Consider the following 18,546-nt stretch of genomic DNA (forward strand, 5'->3'; position numbering starts at 1 on the left):
CCTGCCGGGCGGCCGGGCGGAGGCACTCTGCAATCCAGCAGACCTAAATCCTCCTGAATTTGCTTCCAGCTCGCTCTGTGACCTTGGGGCAAATCCTTTCTCCAATCTGAGCCCGTTTCCTGCTTTGTTAGAGGGGCGACCACCTTGCATGGTGTTCAAGTTGACATGAAAAAGACTTGGGAGGTGCGTGGCGCTCCAATTTCCCGTTCAGGGACAGCTTTCTTTCTGGACAATCATGCTCACAGCCCATGGTTGTAATTCCGTATTTACGTGAGAGACTGATTAATATCAGTCTCTTAAAATTTTAATTGATTTAGTTGATTGACTTTTTTGCGGTGGTAAGGCTGGAACCCGGGGCTGCACGCATGTTAACTAGCGCTCGATCACTGAGCTACATCCCCAGCCCTGAATATCTTCTTATTTATTTGAATTTGAACGCCGTAAGAGCAAATCACGGTCATGCTTATGCTCCAAGGCTCAGCACAATGTCTGTCATACAGCAGGCGCGCAATAAATGCCTTGCTCCCCGTTCCTTTCTCCCCACTCTTCGGTCTAATCCCAGCGTGAGCTCAGTACCACCTCTGACCAGCAGAGGGCAGACGGTGACCGGCCTTCTCACCCAGTCCGTCAAGCGTTGTTTTCTAGCTTAGCTCAGGGATGTGCGCCCCATGAGCGCAGGGCTGGGCCTCAGATGGGAAGATCTGCCGCCTCTTGCATCGCCGGCGAGGACTAGAGCACGGAATGGCTTTTCCCTTTGGATCTGTGGTTCTCAGTCTTCTCTGGATCGAAGACCTCCCTGACAACCTCTGAAGATGTTCAGCTGCTGTAGACCTATACTGAGACAGATTAGAGGTGAAGGAGTTTACGGAACGAGGACACTGAGAAGGGTGGTGCGGAAAAGCCAGGTATAAAAAAAATACGGTAGGAGCCTGCGTTGTGGTTAATGCTTACAATGCCAGCGTTCTGGGAAGCTGAGGCAGGAGAACTGCAAGTGTGAGTCTAGCCTGTGCAAACTTAGGGATTTAGCAAGACCCTGTCTCAAAATACAAAATAGAAAAGGGCTGGGGGGGTAGCTCAGTGCAGAGTCCCCAGGTTCAATAGACATGCTGGACAGAGAGGCAGGGAGAGAGAGGAGGAGAAAGAAAAAGAGGAATAAGGGCTGGGAGAGAAGGAGGGACAGGGCAAGGGAGGGGAAGGGAAAGTAGTTGTGAGAAGTGAGAGGCCGCCATCATTTTTCTGTGACTCAAAGTACCTGAGCTTGTTTGGAAGTGATTGACCTCAGTTAGCCTCAGGTTAGTACCCGTCTTGAACCCGGTGTCCAGTTAGTACCACAAAACAGCATCGCCAGGAAGCACAGCAGTCTCAAGGTGCTCTGAGGGGTTTGCATGTCTCCGACAGTCTTATATATAACCACTGCTGCGACAGTAAAACTTGCAAACATCAGGAATTTCCCGAAGGAACCTGAGAGGGAAGGAAGGAGACGGTCGCAGCGGGGAGCTGCAGCTGCCAGAGTCCATCTACCTGTTGAGCCTCAATTTCATCTGCAAAATGCTGATAAAACTTACCTTGCTGGATTTTGCTGTGAGGAATTACAGCATAAATTAAATCAATAGTTCTGTCATTGCTGTCTGGACTGATGATCAGGGTACTGGAATTTAAACTCTCCAGATGGTTGTAATGTGTAGTCAAGGCTGAAAACCATGGAGCTAAATAAAATGGTGCACAGCACAGTAGGTCTGCAATGATGTTTGTCACACTTTTTAGTTTGCTTAGAGGCAGGATCTTATTTTACTGCTCCAGCTGACCTCAGACTCCTGAGTTGAGCTACATAATCTCCCGCTTCAGCCTCTTGAGTAACTGAAATTAGGAATGTGTGCCACTATGCCTGGCTTTATCTCAGTTTTAATGATGGAGCACAAATTGTTCTTTGTTAGGGGGAAAAGTTGATCTAAAGATTGTTGCAGAAATTGGATTTCCTCCTGTCTTGTTTCCAGAACTGTAAATCATAGGGTCAGAGATGGGCAGAGGCAATCCCTGGTAGTACGCCTTGTTCTAACACCCAGCTGAACTGAACAAGCAGAGACTGTCCCCTAGCTTGTGATTTACCTCATCGTCTCTGAGGCATCCTTCAAGTGTGCAACTGTCATGGTTGCTGTTTGCCCCATTTCTTGAGCTAAAAGAGGAGGCCAGTTTTTCCTCTTCTGGGTACACACCCTAGCTGGGCCTGTGCCACTGACAGCTGTTGGTTTCTCATTAATCCAGAGTGGAAGTGATACTTCCTTCTTTATGGAACTTTGCAGCTTGTGTGTCCCACCCCCTGCTTTCGTGCTGGCTGACCTGGCATGTGGCGAGTAGACCCTCACACCCAGGCTCATGGCTGTGATCATTTGTCCTCAGAAGCAAGACTGGCTTCTGGAAGCATCTCTTTGACCACTGCTGGTGGCCTCGATTAATGTGGGAAGGAACATAACAGACACTGGGGTTGTCTCCCAGCGCATGCATATGTGGGGGACGGGAGGCAAGCAACTGGTGTGCATAGAATTGCCAGGGTTTACAGATAGATCTGTTGCCTCTTGCACCACTGGCTAGGTCTGGACCATAGGTTTTTGAAGAATTCAGATAATGCCAATGAAGAACTCAGTATGTTGCCTGCACAAAAAGAAAAACCAATTAAATTTGAATTTCAGATACACAACACATGGTTTTTAGTATAAGTACGTCCCACACAATCTTTAGGACACACCACAAAAATGATGCATTATTCATCTGAAATTAAGATTTCACTGGATATCTTTTCCTTTCAGTTGCTAAATCTGGCAAAGCTATGTCTGTCCAAACAGGCAAATCTCCAGGACATGGCACTCGCCGTCCGTAATGGCCTCCCGCCCGACTTCCACCTGTCACTGTGCAGCTCCAAAACTCTTCATGGCTCCCGGCTGCTTCCACAGTGCAACTCAGATTCCCTCGCTGCTGTGCTGGGTCTCAGCTCTTCTTACCAGCCCAGCTGACCAGCTTGGCCTCCCTGCACTTTACTCCTGACCTTGTTTACCATACTTGGAATGTCTCCTGCCCGCTACCAAGCCGAGTTCTTCATTTGCATTGTGGCTTTAAATTCTCCAAAACCCAGAAGAGGGGGATCAGCAAATATTCTCATTTTACTCAAAAAGAGACTGATGCTCTAAGACAGTGATTATTTATTTATTTATTGCAGTGCTGGGGATGGAACCCAGGGTCTCCCAATGTTCCATAACTGAACCACTGAGCAACATTTCCAATCCTGACAGTGATCCCTAAAATGTGGCCCTTAGAGGAGCAGTAGTAACAATACCTGCAAACTTGTTAAAGCAAATATTCTCGGGCCCCAGGCCTAATTTGTGGAGTCAGAGACCCCGGGGGTGTGGTGGGGTGGCAGTGTTTTATAAATCCCTCTTTTTGCTCTCCTCAGGTGATTCTGATGCTCTAGTTTGAGATCCATTGCTCTAAGAAGCCAAGCAACCCCAGGAGTCTCACCCCCCTTATAGCAGAGGAAGAGAGATGGGAGAAGCCTACAGGCAGATTCTGATCTTATTGATACCATGCCTGGAGTCACACTGGGCATGTCCCAGGGACCCTACTTTCTCTCTCTGTTTATGGTGCTGAGGATTGAACCATTTCCCATTGAGCTGCATCCCCACCTTTTTAAAAAAATTATTTTCGGGGCTGGGGATTTAGCTCAGCAGCATAAGCACCTGCCTTGCAAGCAGGCAGTTGTGAGTTCGATCCCCGGTACCCATAAAAAAAAAAAAAAGGAAAAAGACAAAAAAATATTATTTTTTAGATCTGTCTAAGTCACTGATTCTAGGCTCAATTTGTAATCCTCCTGCATTAGCCTCCTAGAGTACTGGGGTTACAGGCATGCACCAGCACACCCAGCAGGGATCCCACAGTTTGGAGAGGCCCACAGGGGAAGAACAGACACCAATCAGGCAATTTTGTTGTAAACTGGTGAAGGCTGAGCTAGAGAAAGGCCAAGAGCCATACAAAAGGACATAGAAAGCTTTCCCAAGTAGACAGGTGAACAGAGCAAGGTGGAATTAGATGGAAGTGGGCGGGTGGTGTTCCAGTTGCTGGAAGTTGTTTGTACCACGGCTGTGCAGAGCCACTTGGAAGAGGTTTACTATTGGAGTTGGAGCTACGTGAGAGTGTTTTGTGGAGTGCCCTGCTCTCAGAGCAAATGAGGTCCGTTGGTATCCAGAAAAAGCCTTCTGGGTTCCAGTAGAAGTAAGCCCTGGAGAAGATGAATAGTGGTGGTGAGGGGAGAGCCAGGGGGCGCCAAGCTTTCCCTCTCCCTTAGATCAAGATAGCTTCTACCCTCCGGGGCATCTATAGAGAATTAACCACCAAGTGCATTGTGGGCAGATAGACCAGCACTTTGCAATTAGGGGAGAGGTGAGGATGGAGGAAGGAAGCCCCTTGTGATCCCCCGCCCCTAGCTGGAGAGGGTTCTTGCCTGGGCTGCTATCTGGGTTGCTTTTGCCACAGCTGTGCAGCCCCTGAGGACCTCTTCTCCCAGCCCTTTTGGGATTGGCCCAGGCTGTGATTACCGATCTTCTACTTGTAGTACAGGAGACTTCTGCTGCCAAAGAAACCTTTGCTGCCAGCTGAGGCCTGACCGGGCTTGGCCAGATTGCTTTACTAGTGCGGTAGGGGGCTGGGCAGTTCCAGCCTCTAAATGCCCTTCCCGGAAAGACAGGAGAATGCCGAGCCTTTTTGGAATTCATTTGTGATTCCTAGTCTAGAGAGGAATGCTGAAAGATCATTAACCACTGTATGAAGTAGAACTTTCTGTGTCCTAAAAGTTCTTTCAGGGCTTAGCAAATGTTCCTCACCTCCCATGTGTTTGGATCAATTCTCATGATATGAAACTCAAAAAGGGGCCAACACGGTACCCCCAACACAACACTTAGATACTACAGATGCTCAAAAACATCATACAGGGAAGATTAAATACAGGGGTGTACTCAATGGTAGAACATTTGCCTAACATGTTTGAGGCCCTGGGATGGATCCCAGCACCACAGAATAAATGAACAAATATGTAATAGAGAAGATCAATTTTTGCTGGATCTTGAAAAAAAATATATATATATATATATTTTTTTAAAGCCTACAACACCCGGTATTCCCATGCGGTCTCCCATCCAAGTACTAACCAGGCCCGACACTGCTTAGCTTCCGAGATCAGACGAGATCGGGCGCATTCAGGGTGGTATGGCCATAGACATATGCATGGTATATAATAGGGTAACAGAGAGACTAAGTGTTGAATAAAGGCACCAATTCTGGATAAAGAAACCACAAAGAGATCCCTCACTGGCCCTAAATGGGACAAAATCACCGAGATTGGGTAAAACCACAGATAAGAATAATTAAATGGTTTGAGAACATGTGTATGTTAAGATTGCTAATGGTATGCAATTCTTCATGTGACATTATTATTATCATTATTATTATTTTGGCACTGGGGATTGAACCCACAACCTCACACTTGCCAACCAAGTGCTTGGGCCACTGAGCTAAACTCCCAGCCCGTGACATTATATCTTTTGTTTTGTTTTATTTTTCTTGGTATTGGAGATCAAACTCAAGACCTCACATTTACCTGGCAAGTGCCTGGGCCACTGAGCTAAATCCCCAGTGACATTTTATTTTTTCAAATGTGCAACTGTTTTTCCAAAGATGGGGTCCTTTAGTTTTTCCCAGTGGATTCTCTCAAGCCTTACTTACGTTATTTTGAAACTACTGCCTGGTTACCATCTTTTTTCCAATCTAAAATTAACTGATCACAATTTGTCAATACTTTGTACAATTCTAGCCGCATTCCCAAATCTTTTTCATTGGCTCCATAATATTCAATGTCTTTGGCAAGGTTGACAGTTTTATTTTACTCTCCGCTTGCATGTGTATTCAAAGATCAATGTCATCTAACACTGGGATGCTGTTAAAACCAGTTAGCTCTGCTCAAGACTCTCAATGGCTCCCAGTTATCCTCCCACCATGACCCCCACTTCTCAGGCCTCCTGTCTCACTTGCCCCCTCCTTTGCCCTGCAGCTGCTGTTCACCTAATCAGGCTGCTCAAAGCCCTCCAGAGGCACCACCCCTTTCTACTGGTGCTTCCTCCACCTAGAGTGCTCTGTTCCCAGATACCCACGGCTACGTTCCTCACAACTCATCTGAGGTGACTTTTTTTTCTTTTTATCGGTACCGGGGATTGAACTCACGACCACGCACTTGCAAGGCAGGCGCTTATGCTGCTGAGCTAAATCCCCAGCCCCCTAATTTACTTCTGATGATGCTAGTGTTTGTCTCCCTCCAGAAGAATGTAAGCCCTGTGAAGACAGGACGTTTGGTCTGTCTTCACTGACCTCCAACATCAGTATCTGACACATAATTGGGCTCCAGTAAAGGTTACTGCGTGGAAAGCCACATCTTAGGTGATCTGGCCTCCACCTTGAAGTTTCTGTCCTTTGCTGTTACCCCTGGACTCTCTGCATGCTTCTGGACGCTGTCTCGGGGAATCAGACTTGTGGCTCCATGGCTGCCTGACTCAGGAGGACCTACTTAGTGTGCCAGTGTTTTGACCTTTTTGTGTCTTTGCCAAGTCGCTGGCATGTATGAAATACTCAATTCCAGTTTTGGTTTTTTTTTTTTTTTTTTTTTTTTTTTTGGTTTGTTTGTTTAAAGCAAGAGGGTTAAAAGAAAGAGTCAGGATAAGGGAGACAATGAGAGAAACAACAGATGGGGGAAAAAATACGGTCACAGATTTTCCTGGGGTCCCCACCCTGTCGGCTTTCCAGGAGACTCAGAGCAACAGCCAGCAGTGAGCCAGGGCTGTGTGCCACGTACGCTGAGCTGTGAGCCACGTAGCAGAAGCAGGGCTGTTGAGTCATGGGATGCTCAGCCACACTGCTTTGTAGAGTTTGGTGTGTAGAATATTTTTGTTTTTTATAGTCCAGCTGTCTGCATAATGACTTCCTTCCCGTAGCCTTGTTTAACAAAGTGTCCCTGAGTGACTGAGTCATTGGATTCCTTGCTGCTTTAGACACTGGTCCAAGCACCAACGACCGGTCCCTTCACGTGGGTGGAATCTTAGAGGACTACCGAAGAATGTGCAGGGAAGAGCCCTGTTGTTAACCTGAACTCTTCCCCCAAAAGAGCATTTCAAAAACACACAGTAAAAATAGACAAGAACTTCCATGTGTTAAGTTGCTAGGAAATGACCAAAGCTTGTATCGTAGCCTGAAGAATAATTTGTCAACAACTGCTGCATCAGTGCTAAATGATGTCGCGGAGGAACCCTGGGAATAGAGGCTCACTTGTCTTTTTGCAGTGTATGGGGCTCAGAATTACAAAGAGACAAAACCCTCAGGCTCAGCTGGAAGGAATATCAAGATGCTTAGGTTTTCTATAAAATGAGGATGTAGCTTTCATTAGTAAAATTAAGTACAAATAGAGCAGCTCTTACTCCTGGGAATAAAGCTGAGAAAGTTAGCTCAGCTCTCTAAGAAGACAAAAGGAGGTTATGGGCCGTAGTGATATTCATGGGTAGGAGATAAGCGGAGGCAAAGGAAGCCTGGAGAGATGAGTTAGAAACCTTTGTAGTTTCATAACGTAGAGTTCCTAGTGCAAAGCCATGAGTCAGATATACCTGCGACCACATAGATGGAATTTAGAGTGTTAAGTAGGGAAAACAGTAAAAGAGATTTAAAACAACATTTCCCCAGTTTTATTGAGATATAGACTCCATCACACATATTTAAAATACATGATGTGAGTTGTGATGTGTTCATGTTCTTGTGAAATCACTACCACAATAAAGAATAAAAAATAATATACCTATCACCCTGAAGTACAGAGCATAACTATATAGATTAACATGGAGAGAATGTCTTTGTCTGTTTGAGATAGGGTTTTGCCAAGCAGCTCAGGTTGATCTTGAACTCACTTTGTAGCCAGAGTGGGCTGTAACTCACAAAGATCCTCCTGCCTCAGCCTCCCAAGGGCTGGAATTTCAGGCATGTACCATCATGCCAAATAGATGTTTAACACCCACAGTGAAATGCAAAGGTACATCTGCTAGGTGACCCGAAAGTAAAAACTACCCTCAGAATTATGGGAAAAAGAGACAATAATTCAAAAGTATAAAAAATGTATTCACTGAAATGATAGCAGGGAAGGTTCCAAATCTAGAGAAAAAAATTCAGGTATGAGAGGCACATAGAACCCCAAATAGCGATGATCAGAAAAGACTCTCTGCAGCACAATAACCCAAATTCCAGAAATTCAGCAAAAGGAGAGAAGGATACAGTTGTTAGAGGAAAGTAGTGAGTAACCTAGAAAGGCAAGCTCATCAGAATAGCATCAGATTTCTCAGCACAAACCTTAAAAGCCTGGAAAGCCTAGAGTGAAGTTTTTCAAGCCCCAAAATAAATTATTTTCTTTGAAACTGTCTGTCAACCCAGACTTTTTTTTTTTTTTTTTTTTTTTTTTTTTTGGTAACAGGGCTTGAACTCACAACCTTGTGCTTACCAGGCAAGAGATTGAACCCTGAGCTAAATCGCCAGCCAACCCAGACTTTTATGTCCTGCAGAATAAGCCTTCCAAACTGGCAGAAAGTAAAGACTTCATGGCAAAGAAATCCTGAAGGAATAGGTGACCACTAAATCAGCACTGCAGGAAGTATTTGTAGAATCCTAGAGATAAGAGAGGCCATCAGTATTGAACAGTCCTAAGGAAATATACACATACCTGGGAGAGTAGCTGAGCAAAAGGAAGAACCAAAGGCATCCACACTGGAAAAATAAGGCAACGACAGAATTCAATAAACACCTTACAATAATAATGCTTCACCTGCCTTGCAAGCAGGCAGTTGTGAGTTCCATCCCCGGTACCGATAAAAAGGAAAAAGACAAAAAAAAAAAAAAAAAAAAAACCCCAAAAAAACAATAATAATGCTTCTCAATGAAAAGACACAGGTGGACAGATTGGATTAAAAAAACAAAAAGTGACCAAAATTTAGCTACAAGAGACACACCATATCCAAAAGGAAGCCCACAGGCTGAAAGTGAAAGCATGGAAAACAGTGCTTATTAAGTGGAGCCTGAAAACAAGCAGGAATAGCTATCATATTTTCAGATTCATCAGACTTCAGGCTAAAACTGGTCCAAAGAGAGAAAGAGGGCTGCCATATACTGGTGAAGGACCGAGAGAGATAAGAGCCATGCAAATATGAAACTCATAGATGGAAAGAAAGTATAAAGATCAGAGCATAAATTAGTGATGTGGAGATTAAAATATAATACAAAGGATCAGTGAATCAAACTGTTGATATTTTGAAAGGATGGGAAGGAATCTGGGATTACGGGATGGGAGGAAGTGAAGAGAAAGCAAAAACGATCGAGATGCCAAGGGAAGAACCCTGCTGGGCTTCTGGGGGGTTGGATGTGGTATGTATGTATACCAGTTTTCATCATAGTAAATGATGAATGCAGTTACTATGTATAGCGATGATATACTAATTTTAAAAATTGAGAAAAAAAGGTAAGTAAGTAAGGTGCCATTGGGAGACAGTATAGTATAACAAGCAGATGGGCGTTGGAACCAAACAGCTGAGTTTAAATCCCAATACTCCCTTTGTTATTCATGTGACTTTAAATAAATTAGCTCACCTAGCTTAAAGAAAGCATCTTTTAAAAACTGTTTCCTGAATTATAGAAATAAAGTTGATTTTGACATATTGGTTTTGTATCAAATAGTTTTGCTAAAATAATATTACTTTTAATGTAAATTCTTTACTTTCCCCGTACATATACAATAATATTTACAGATGATGTTTTTCTAACTTTCAAATTCCTTATGAAGTTTTATTTTTCTTATTTTACTGTAAAGTTCAGATCTCCAGTATAGCAGAATAGAAAGCAGTGATGGTGGACATCTATGTCTCATTCTCAATTTCAAGGGATAATGTTTAGTATTTTACTATTATGTATTTATCATGGTTTTGGGATGGTTAGTGCTTTTTAATCCAAGAAATTCCTTTTTTGTAAATGAATGGGTATGACATTTGTTCAGATGCCACATTGTGTCTACTAGGATAATTATGATTGGGGCTGGGGATTTAGCTCAGCGGTATAAGCACCTGCCTTGCAAGCAGGCAGTTGTGAGTTCGATCCCCGGTACCGATAAAAAAGAAAAAGACAAAAAAAAAAAAAAAAAACCAAAAAAACCCCTAGGATAATTATGATTTTTCTCTTTAATTTATTACTGTGGTGAATTACTTTTTGAGTAATCTTAATATTTTCCTGGAATACCATTGCTGGAGTTGAAGTTTATTTTCAATATCTATATGTATATTCAAGAATGACATGTCTTTAATTTTTCTATTTCATATTATCTTTCTCAGCTGCTTTACAAATTTGCCAACATTTGTTACCATCAATTTTTTTTAAAAGTTCAGCAGTTCTGATTTTTTAAATGTTAAACTTATTTATATTTCTAGAACATGGCATGCTTGGTTATGATGTTATTTTTATGGCTATATTTACTAACATTTTATTTAGACTTATTGTATTTGTGGTCATGAGAGATGGGCCCTGGCTTTGTTTCTTGTCATGTTTTTTGTATACATAGGTATTATTTCTTACTGAAGCACTTCCTAGAATATTTCTACCTATCTTTTTTAACTTATGTTTCCTTAAAGTGTCCCTTATAAACATCAAATAATTGTCTTTTTTGTTTAAATTCAGTCTATCAGGTTTTCTTATTAGAATAATTAGTTCATTCATATGATATCATTAGAGATATGATTCTCAATTTATACCCACAATCTTTCTGCTTGTTTTCTCTTTGCCCTACTTTTCTTGTTCTTTTTTTCTTCTTTGTTTTTTTTTTTCTTCTTTCTTTTGGATCTGTCAACTATTTTTCATTCTTACACTTTATCTTCTCTACTGGATTTAAAAATATTTCAGTTAAATATGCACAACATAGTATTTACCGTACTAACCATTAAACACTTTACTATTGTTAAGTATACTCATATAGTTGTGCGGCATATCTCCAGAGTTCTTTTTTTATCTTACAAAACTGAAACTGTATACTTATTGAACAATAACTTCTCCTTCCTCAGTCCTGGAAACTTTCACTTTATTTTCTGTCTATATGAAATTGATGGTCCTAGATATTTTATTTAAGTAAAAGCATATGGCATTTTGTTTTTTCCCAATGGTTTGTTTATTTAACTTAGCATAACTTCCTCAGAGTTCATCTATGTTATAGCATGTGTCAGAATTTCATCCCAAGTCTTGTGGTCCATCATACCCATACACTGTATTTTGTTTTTCCATTCTTCTGTCAATAATGAACATTTAGATTGTTTTCTTCTTTTGGCTGATGTGAACAATGCTGATAGCAACATGAGAGATGTGATTTAAAACTATGATTTGAAACTTTGGTGTTTACATTTTAAAAATTATTACAATAAAAGGCACATTACCATTAATCCTTCCCATAATACTACCCTTCCTTAGATCACACTTATTTGAATGGATTCAAAATGTTTATCTGTCATGGTTATTTTGACTTTCAGGAAGATCCAGAAGTCATATTGTGGCAGATTCAGTGAATAAAATGGATGAGGATATACCATAATATTTTTATTTGACAGAAATTGCCATACCAGAAGTGAATTGTCACACAGAGCATTGTCAAAATGGTGGATAAAACCACTAGTGCGCACCTGCCTGGCAAGTGCAAGGTCCTGAGTTCAACTCCTGGTACCATGATTTCCAGCACACTTTAAAATATACCTTCTCTCAGTTGTAGCTAACAACTGACTGATTGCACCAATTAAGTCGAATCTTACTTGTTTCACATGGTAAAAGGTTCGAGGCATCATTTCTCATACTGAAGATCCCTTTCTGTTGGCTACCACTAGCCAGTAGCATTCACCATATTTTCAGATCACAACTCAGGTATATGAATGCTTCATTGAGATCCTACTGTGGACCTGGGAGTTAGATATTTCCACTCACCTTTTATTGGCCAAAGCATGTCACATGGCCACTCCCACTTCCAAGCTGTAAGGAAATAGGAACCTATCATGTGTCTTCAGAAAGCATAAGGCAGTCACCTTTTCTTGGAGGGCAGAAGTTAGGATAAGGGCATTTTCCTATTTTGATTGTTATCCCCAAATAGGCCTCCTTTATATAGAATTCAGGAACTCAACAATTATGTCATTATCAGGGAGTTTGCCACCAAATGGAAACCATGGCTCTGTGGGGACTTCTATTGAGCTGTCACCTCAATCATACAATTCCTCTCCCTCTTCCCCTGGTGACTGCCCATTCTTTGATCCAGAGAGATGGGCTCCAGATGAGCTTAATGACCTACAAGGAGGTCATGACTGTTCTAGGGAAAGAGGATACCTGGTTCAAGTTGGGTTGGTTTAAAGCCTTTTCATCGGGACTTTGGAATTGGAATAGTTAGGGCTTTTAGTCTTTCTCTATGTAGTTGGAATTGTAGATTATACTTAGGAGTGGTTAGTACATACTTCTCATTTTGTTCTGAAAGCAGAGAAAACAGATTTCCAGCAAAAGTTCTATTATATTCCCTTCCCTTTGACCTGCCCAGAAGCTCTGCTAGGTTTTACGTCTGGCCTCGGAGAGACTAGCACTCTCTCCCTCTTACAAAGTTCTAACATTCCCTGTTTTAGATAAATTGGCTAGATGTATTACTGGTGCTTGCAGCTAACAAACTGGTATGTGTTCTTTGCCTTTGAACCCTGACACAAAAAAGTTCTTAAATATTGTCCATTTCCATAGAATGCAGGTTGGGATAATTATATCATATGAACTGTATTTCTGGTGGTTTCTTTCCTATTAAAGAAAGCTTCTCAAAATGTGAGTGTAAGTGACATTATAGGAATTTTCTGGAATCTGTTTAATCTTTTAGAGTAAAAAACAACTTGCCCTCCCTGGTGGACAGTATTTGTGATGTATCCTCTATCTGGTATTAAATGTATGTTGCTTTTTTTCCCCTGGACTCCCTTTCTCATCAACGCCTCAGGTCATCTCTGGAAAGCCTTCTAACACTGTCCTGTACACGCTTAATTATGCCCCCTTGAATCAGCTGGCATATCCATCTAGTGTTACATATTTCCTTCCACAGTATTTCTGACCCGCCCCCCCCATCCAATGCTAGGAATCAAACCAGGGCCTCTTGCATATACTCTACCATTGAGTTATACCTCCAACAGAAGTATATTTCCTTTTCTGAAATACTGAGTTCCTCAGGGATTAAGAGAGTTCCTTGTTCATCTTTGCATGTCTGAAGGTGTCTGGATCAGAGTAAGTGCTTGGAAAAATTTACCGAGTAAATAAATAGATTGGAACAACATATCCTATATATTCTCATTCATTCACAAGAAATATTAAGTACCTGAGCATGTCTATGTCCTTGATTTTATAGATGAGCAAAAAAAAAATTCCTGCTCTCAGGGACATTAGAGATAATACTTAGGGCACAAGGGTTAGGAGGAAAAGTAAAGCAGAATGAGGAGTGATAGAATGATAAGTGGTGAGATCTGATGTGTTAGTAGAGTATGAAAGTCTTTCTGGGAAGGTGACTAGAAGTAGAAATTTGGAGTGAGGGCACATATCTTTCTCATATCCAGGGGAAGAAAAACTAAGTGCAGAGGTTCTCAGGTAGGAGTGAGCCTACATGTTCTGGGAATAGGACAGAATCCTGTGTGGCTGGCTGAGGAATAAGGGAGAGGAAGAAGGTGCAGATAGAGGGAGGGAAAGGTACGTGGAGCGAGGACAGATCACAAAGGAGGTGAAGGCCCTGGAATAAAGAATTATTTTATGATGAAATGGCATACTGTTGGATGTTTTAGAGGAAGAGAGAGGTTTTAACAGGATCCATCTGCCTGCCGTGCTGAGCAAGTCGAACGAGGGAGAACAGGGAGAAAACTATTATAGTATTTCACGGAAAGAAGAATTATAAAGGCAGAGCTGAAAAGCTTTGCGAATGGCTATGATAGGAAGAGAGGAGTCAAAGATGACCAGAGTGGGTTGGCCTCTGTCACTAGAAGGATGGAGTTGACATTAGCTCAGATGGGAGAAGACTGTACAAGAAGCAAATTCGGAGGGAAGTTGGGTGTGTTTGACTCTGGGCATGTTAAATTGAATACACTGCTCATATTTATGTATAGGTTTACTCTTTGCAGGGTCTGAAGGTTATGTAATACACTCTCTAGTTAGTTTTAGTTATTGAACACCCAGGCAGAAAGCTTCATGTATGCTGTCATTTAATCCTTTCACTTATCCTATTGCATAGTTGCTAATATTTTATTGCCCTTTTATAGATGATAGGTAAACCCAAAGTCTCTCAGCTAATTATTAATCTTCCCCATTAATGTGTATCTGGGATTTGGACCCAGGTATGTCAGACTACAGAGCTGAAATTACAGGATTCTAAAGGTGGAGACCACTTTCTGATTGTACATGCCACAAACTTGGGTTCCATAACAAATAGCGTGCTTGGAACGTGTGACAGTTCAGCAAGAGGCCCACCCTCGTCCCATGCGTGCTGGTTATAGAGTACGGATGAAGAAAAGAGAGTATAATTGTAGCCAAGAAAGCTGATGCCTGAAAGCTCAAGTACGTAAAGACTTAATACTGTTAAGGAAGTGGTGATTGAAAGTTTGTTAAGGCTATTATTACTTTTAAGGAACAAGAGGATATTAAAAATAGAAGTGAAGCCTTAGGTGGAATAAAACAAAGATCAATCCCCGGTGTTGGAAAAGCCTGCATTGGGGAGAGGGGAACGGGACCAACAGGGTCCCAGGGTCCCTGTGTAGTCTGTCCCGGTTTGAAGGCATAGTCTGTTGTGGTCTTCCTTAGGTGGTCTGCTAGGAAGACCAAGATATGGAGTACAAAAGCCGGGAATGTCTGAAGCTACGGAATCAGCCTCTGAGCCTCTGCCTCCTCCCGCCTCCAAGCGGCGGAGAGCCCTACGCATGCGCCGGGGCCAAGGTCCGCTTCCCCGCGACGTCGGGGGCTTGCGCCCGCTCGGAAGCCCCGCCCCACGGCGCCTAAAGCGACCTGGGCGGGGGACCCCCGCCGACCACGCCCCCAGTGGACCCGAGCGAGACCGAGCGGGGCCGAATGCCTCCGAGTGCCACCGAGCAGAGCCGAGCGGCGGGAGTCGGTTGGTGCAGCTGCGTCCCCGCCGCTCAGCAGTCCGCGGCTCCGGCGCTGCCGCCGCCGCCGCCTCTGCGGGGTCTGCGTGGGCCGTTCAGTTGCCCGTCCGCCGGGAGGCAGCCCCGCGGCGCGGGGAGAGCAGCTCGGCCCCGGGCGCAGCGTCCGCTGCCGCTGCCAGGTGAGCGCCCTCCGCGGCCGGCCGACCCCGAGTGCCTCCGCAGCTGTCAGTCCTCGGTGTCTGTGTGTCTCCCTGCCTGTCAGCCCCCGTGTCTGCTCGAGTTCCTTCCCGCCAGGCCGGGCCTCTGGCCCGGCCTGTGGGCTCCGTCAGCCCCCTCGGCGCGCTGTCCTCGTCTTTCTGTCAGCCGCCAGCACCCCCATGCTGGGAGGCTCCGCCCCTTCCCCCCGAAGCCCTGCCCCGCGCCCATCTGTCAGCACCCCCGGCTCCAGGCGCGCGCCTTGGTCCCCGGGGGTCATTGTGCCCCGCGGGCCGCCCAGTGGCGAAAGGGCGAAAGGGCGTGGTGGAGGCGGAGGGGGCGCCCTCGGAGGCGCGCTGAGCCGCCGGGCCGCTGCCTCCTGCTGCCGGGATGGGGCAGCCCATGCCGCTGGTGTAAAGCTCGTCAGCTGCTCCGCGCAGGCAGCTGAGCCGGACTCGAACCAGAGGGGTACAGTAGAATCCTGACTTCTGGGGCCTTGTTTGCTCATAGGAAAGCAGTGAACGTGAAACCTGGGTGTCCCGGTGCTCCGAAAGGCGCATGAGAAGAGTTTGAGAGACTTGTTAAGCTTTCCCAGTTTGGGGTTTTTAAGTCAAAGAAGCAGTTGGGAATGATGGAGAAGTGGGTGAGATGCGGGTTTAGATGGCAAGTGAAAGTTTGAGTCATTTGGAATTTAATGGTTTGCGTTTCTGTGCAGTGATTGCGTTAGGCTTGCGCCCTGCATGAAACTGTTCTGTGCTGGGGATTGGGGAGGGTGTTAGGTACAGGGAGAGAGGGCAATATGTCTTTCCGTTTCAGTCTATGTGCATGGACACATAGTATATGTTTATCTACATATCCTAAATGTTTATTCATGAGGCATCCACATATTTTCAATTTAAAAAAGGATTATTGTAGTTTCCATTTATATATGTGTTTGTGTTCTTGTATGTGCTCTTCTTGATGTTTTTATTTGTGGTAACTGAGAATTGTACTATTTCAAAACTAAGAGAAAAAGCATCCTAAAACAATTGGTATTTTGCCGGATAATTCTCAATCATGAAGAAAGAGCCAAAAATGCACTTCATTAGCTGGAACAATGTATTCGAGCTTAATTTGTTTCTGAGAGACATACAGTGGAAAAATCCAGAAGCAGTAAGGAAGAAAATTCGCAAATGAATGAAAAAAGCCCTCTGTTGCTGCCTGGGAAAGATAGTATCGGAGATGTTTTAAAAGACAGAGTTACTGTGTAATGATAAACATATTAACCAAGTTGGTTTAGCGACCTTGATACGTGGAGCCACGCTTGGTTTGTGCAGTAGTTCATGTCAGGCAAGCTGCGGAAATGTGGTAATTTTTGGAAAATATGTTCCCCACGTTGCTTTTTTATACTGAAGATTTCAGACTAGGGTCGTCTCATGATGCAGTGGGTTTTTGTTTTAAAGATAACATTAAAAATTACAAAGTAATTCATATTGAAGGCAAAAAACAAAAACCTTAAGCAAAAGCATAAAAATCCATAATCTCACAAATGATAGTGAACCTCAGATTGGAATTTATCATTTTTAGTCTACAGACTAAAACTTTTGTTGAACATTTTCCTTTAACTTGTAATTGATTACGAGAGATTTGTGGTAGTTTTATGAGTAAGAAGTTGTGTTGCCTTTGTGATCCTTTTAAAAAGTCAGGTTGTGCCCCATCACAGCATAGAGCACCCCAGTAGTTTCTCTTAAAGTAAAACGTTTGCAATCGCCTACCAGGATGCCTACCTCGCTGTCTGAACTTTCAGGCCAAACCAGTCTCCTTGCTGTCCCTTTAAAACTTTGGGCATACTCCACCCTCAGTGCCTTTGGTTTTGCAGTTCTCTTTTCCTATAACTTTTACATCTTCAGGTGTCGCTTAAATGTAATCGTCTCAGCCTGACCACGCTGTAAAATTTTCTCCGTCCCTCAGTCTTCTTTAACTTGCTTTATTTACCAACACTTGAAAATATATATTTATATTTTAGCTTATTGTCTTCTTTATTTACCTTGAAGTATGAGACTTTCCACGAATATATCCTCAGGGCTCAGAACTGCACCTGACCTGAATGAATGAATGTTTGCTGAATGAATGAACAAATGAACATTCATTATCCATCCATTCATGTGATCTTGCTGGTAGCCTTCTAGATACCTATGTTATAAAGTGGAGTAATAGTCTCTTAAAAGTCGTGACATTCTCTCTTCTATATCTGAGAAGAAAGAATTTTACATGGTGAGGCTTATGATCTCAAAGAATTACAGTCTTGATTTAACTTGAACAGCTGGGGAACATTTTTGGCAAATGTTATTGGCGTTTCTTCTTATATGTTATCCCTTGTGTCATATAGGGAATCTTTGAAAACTATGAAGTGTTCCAATTATGCTTACAGCTGTAATTTCAGTTTGGTAGCTCTGGTGATAATGTAAGTCTCAAGAGCAGAGTGGATTTTTAGTGTGGCAGATACCTGGAGATATAAGTATAGCTTTAAAGTGGTTTCATTTTGGGGGTAGCTATAATACTTTTCATGGCAATTTTATCCTTTTCATCTCTGTTTTATCAGTTTTTGTATGGTTTAGAAGGTACACTTACTTTTAAAAAATTTTAAAAATCCTTGAGACTTTTGAGTATTTTACATCTCTCATATAACTTTTTTTTGTGTGTGTGTGTGGCACTACTAGGGATTGAGTCCAGGGTCTTTGCCCTGAGCTGTAGTCCAATCCCTTAGTTTTGAGACAGGGCCTCACTAAGTCACTTAGTTGCCTAGGCTGGCCTTGAAGTTGTGTCTCTTGTCTCAGTCTCCCAGTGTGCTGGGATTATTGGTGTGAGCTCAGCTTCATGTGACAGTTTTATCTTTCAAGATGAAACAATACCTGTAATAAAATATAACATTACACCTTCATTTAGAAGAAAGGAAAAATTGTATCTTGAGGCAGAATTTTTACAGAGACTATATGAATGTCAGGTTTTTGAAGATTTGAACTTCTATTGGGCTACTTTTTAGTGAGGTTTGTGTATGTGTGGGGGAGGAGGGAGGAGACTCGCTTCTTGTTCTTTTTAAAGCGAAGGATTCCTAAGACAAAGTCCAAAGATC

General features: G+C 43.1%; 1 protein-coding gene and 1 non-coding gene across 8 annotated transcripts in view; one reads left to right on the top strand and one right to left on the bottom strand.

Moving 5' to 3' along the window:
* Positions 1 to 18,546, top strand: part of Zhx3 (zinc fingers and homeoboxes 3) — a 174,334-nt gene that overhangs the window by 304 nt on the left and 155,484 nt on the right. For 3 of the 7 annotated variants that reach the window (XM_063248346.1, XM_063248345.1, XM_013150330.3), the window contains exon 1: positions 15,175 to 15,418. The exons of 1 other annotated variant lie outside the window; for it this stretch is intronic. The gene's annotated coding sequence lies outside the window, so the exon portion shown is untranslated. Of the gene's footprint in view, positions 1 to 15,174; positions 15,419 to 15,450; positions 15,903 to 18,546 lie in introns of those variants that run through there. 3 more of the 7 variants (XM_063248347.1, XM_063248342.1, XM_063248341.1) reach the window with 2 other exon arrangements.
* LOC111756194 (5S ribosomal RNA) lies at positions 5,144 to 5,262 on the bottom strand. The gene has a single exon (XR_002790670.1). It is a non-coding gene; the product is annotated as a 5S ribosomal RNA (ribosomal RNA).

This window comes from Cavia porcellus, unplaced genomic scaffold (genome assembly GCF_034190915.1).
Source record: "Cavia porcellus strain 051 isolate PalLab524CR breed Dunkin Hartley unplaced genomic scaffold, mCavPor4.1 scaffold_5, whole genome shotgun sequence".
Classification (NCBI taxonomy): Eukaryota; Metazoa; Chordata; class Mammalia; order Rodentia; family Caviidae; genus Cavia; species Cavia porcellus.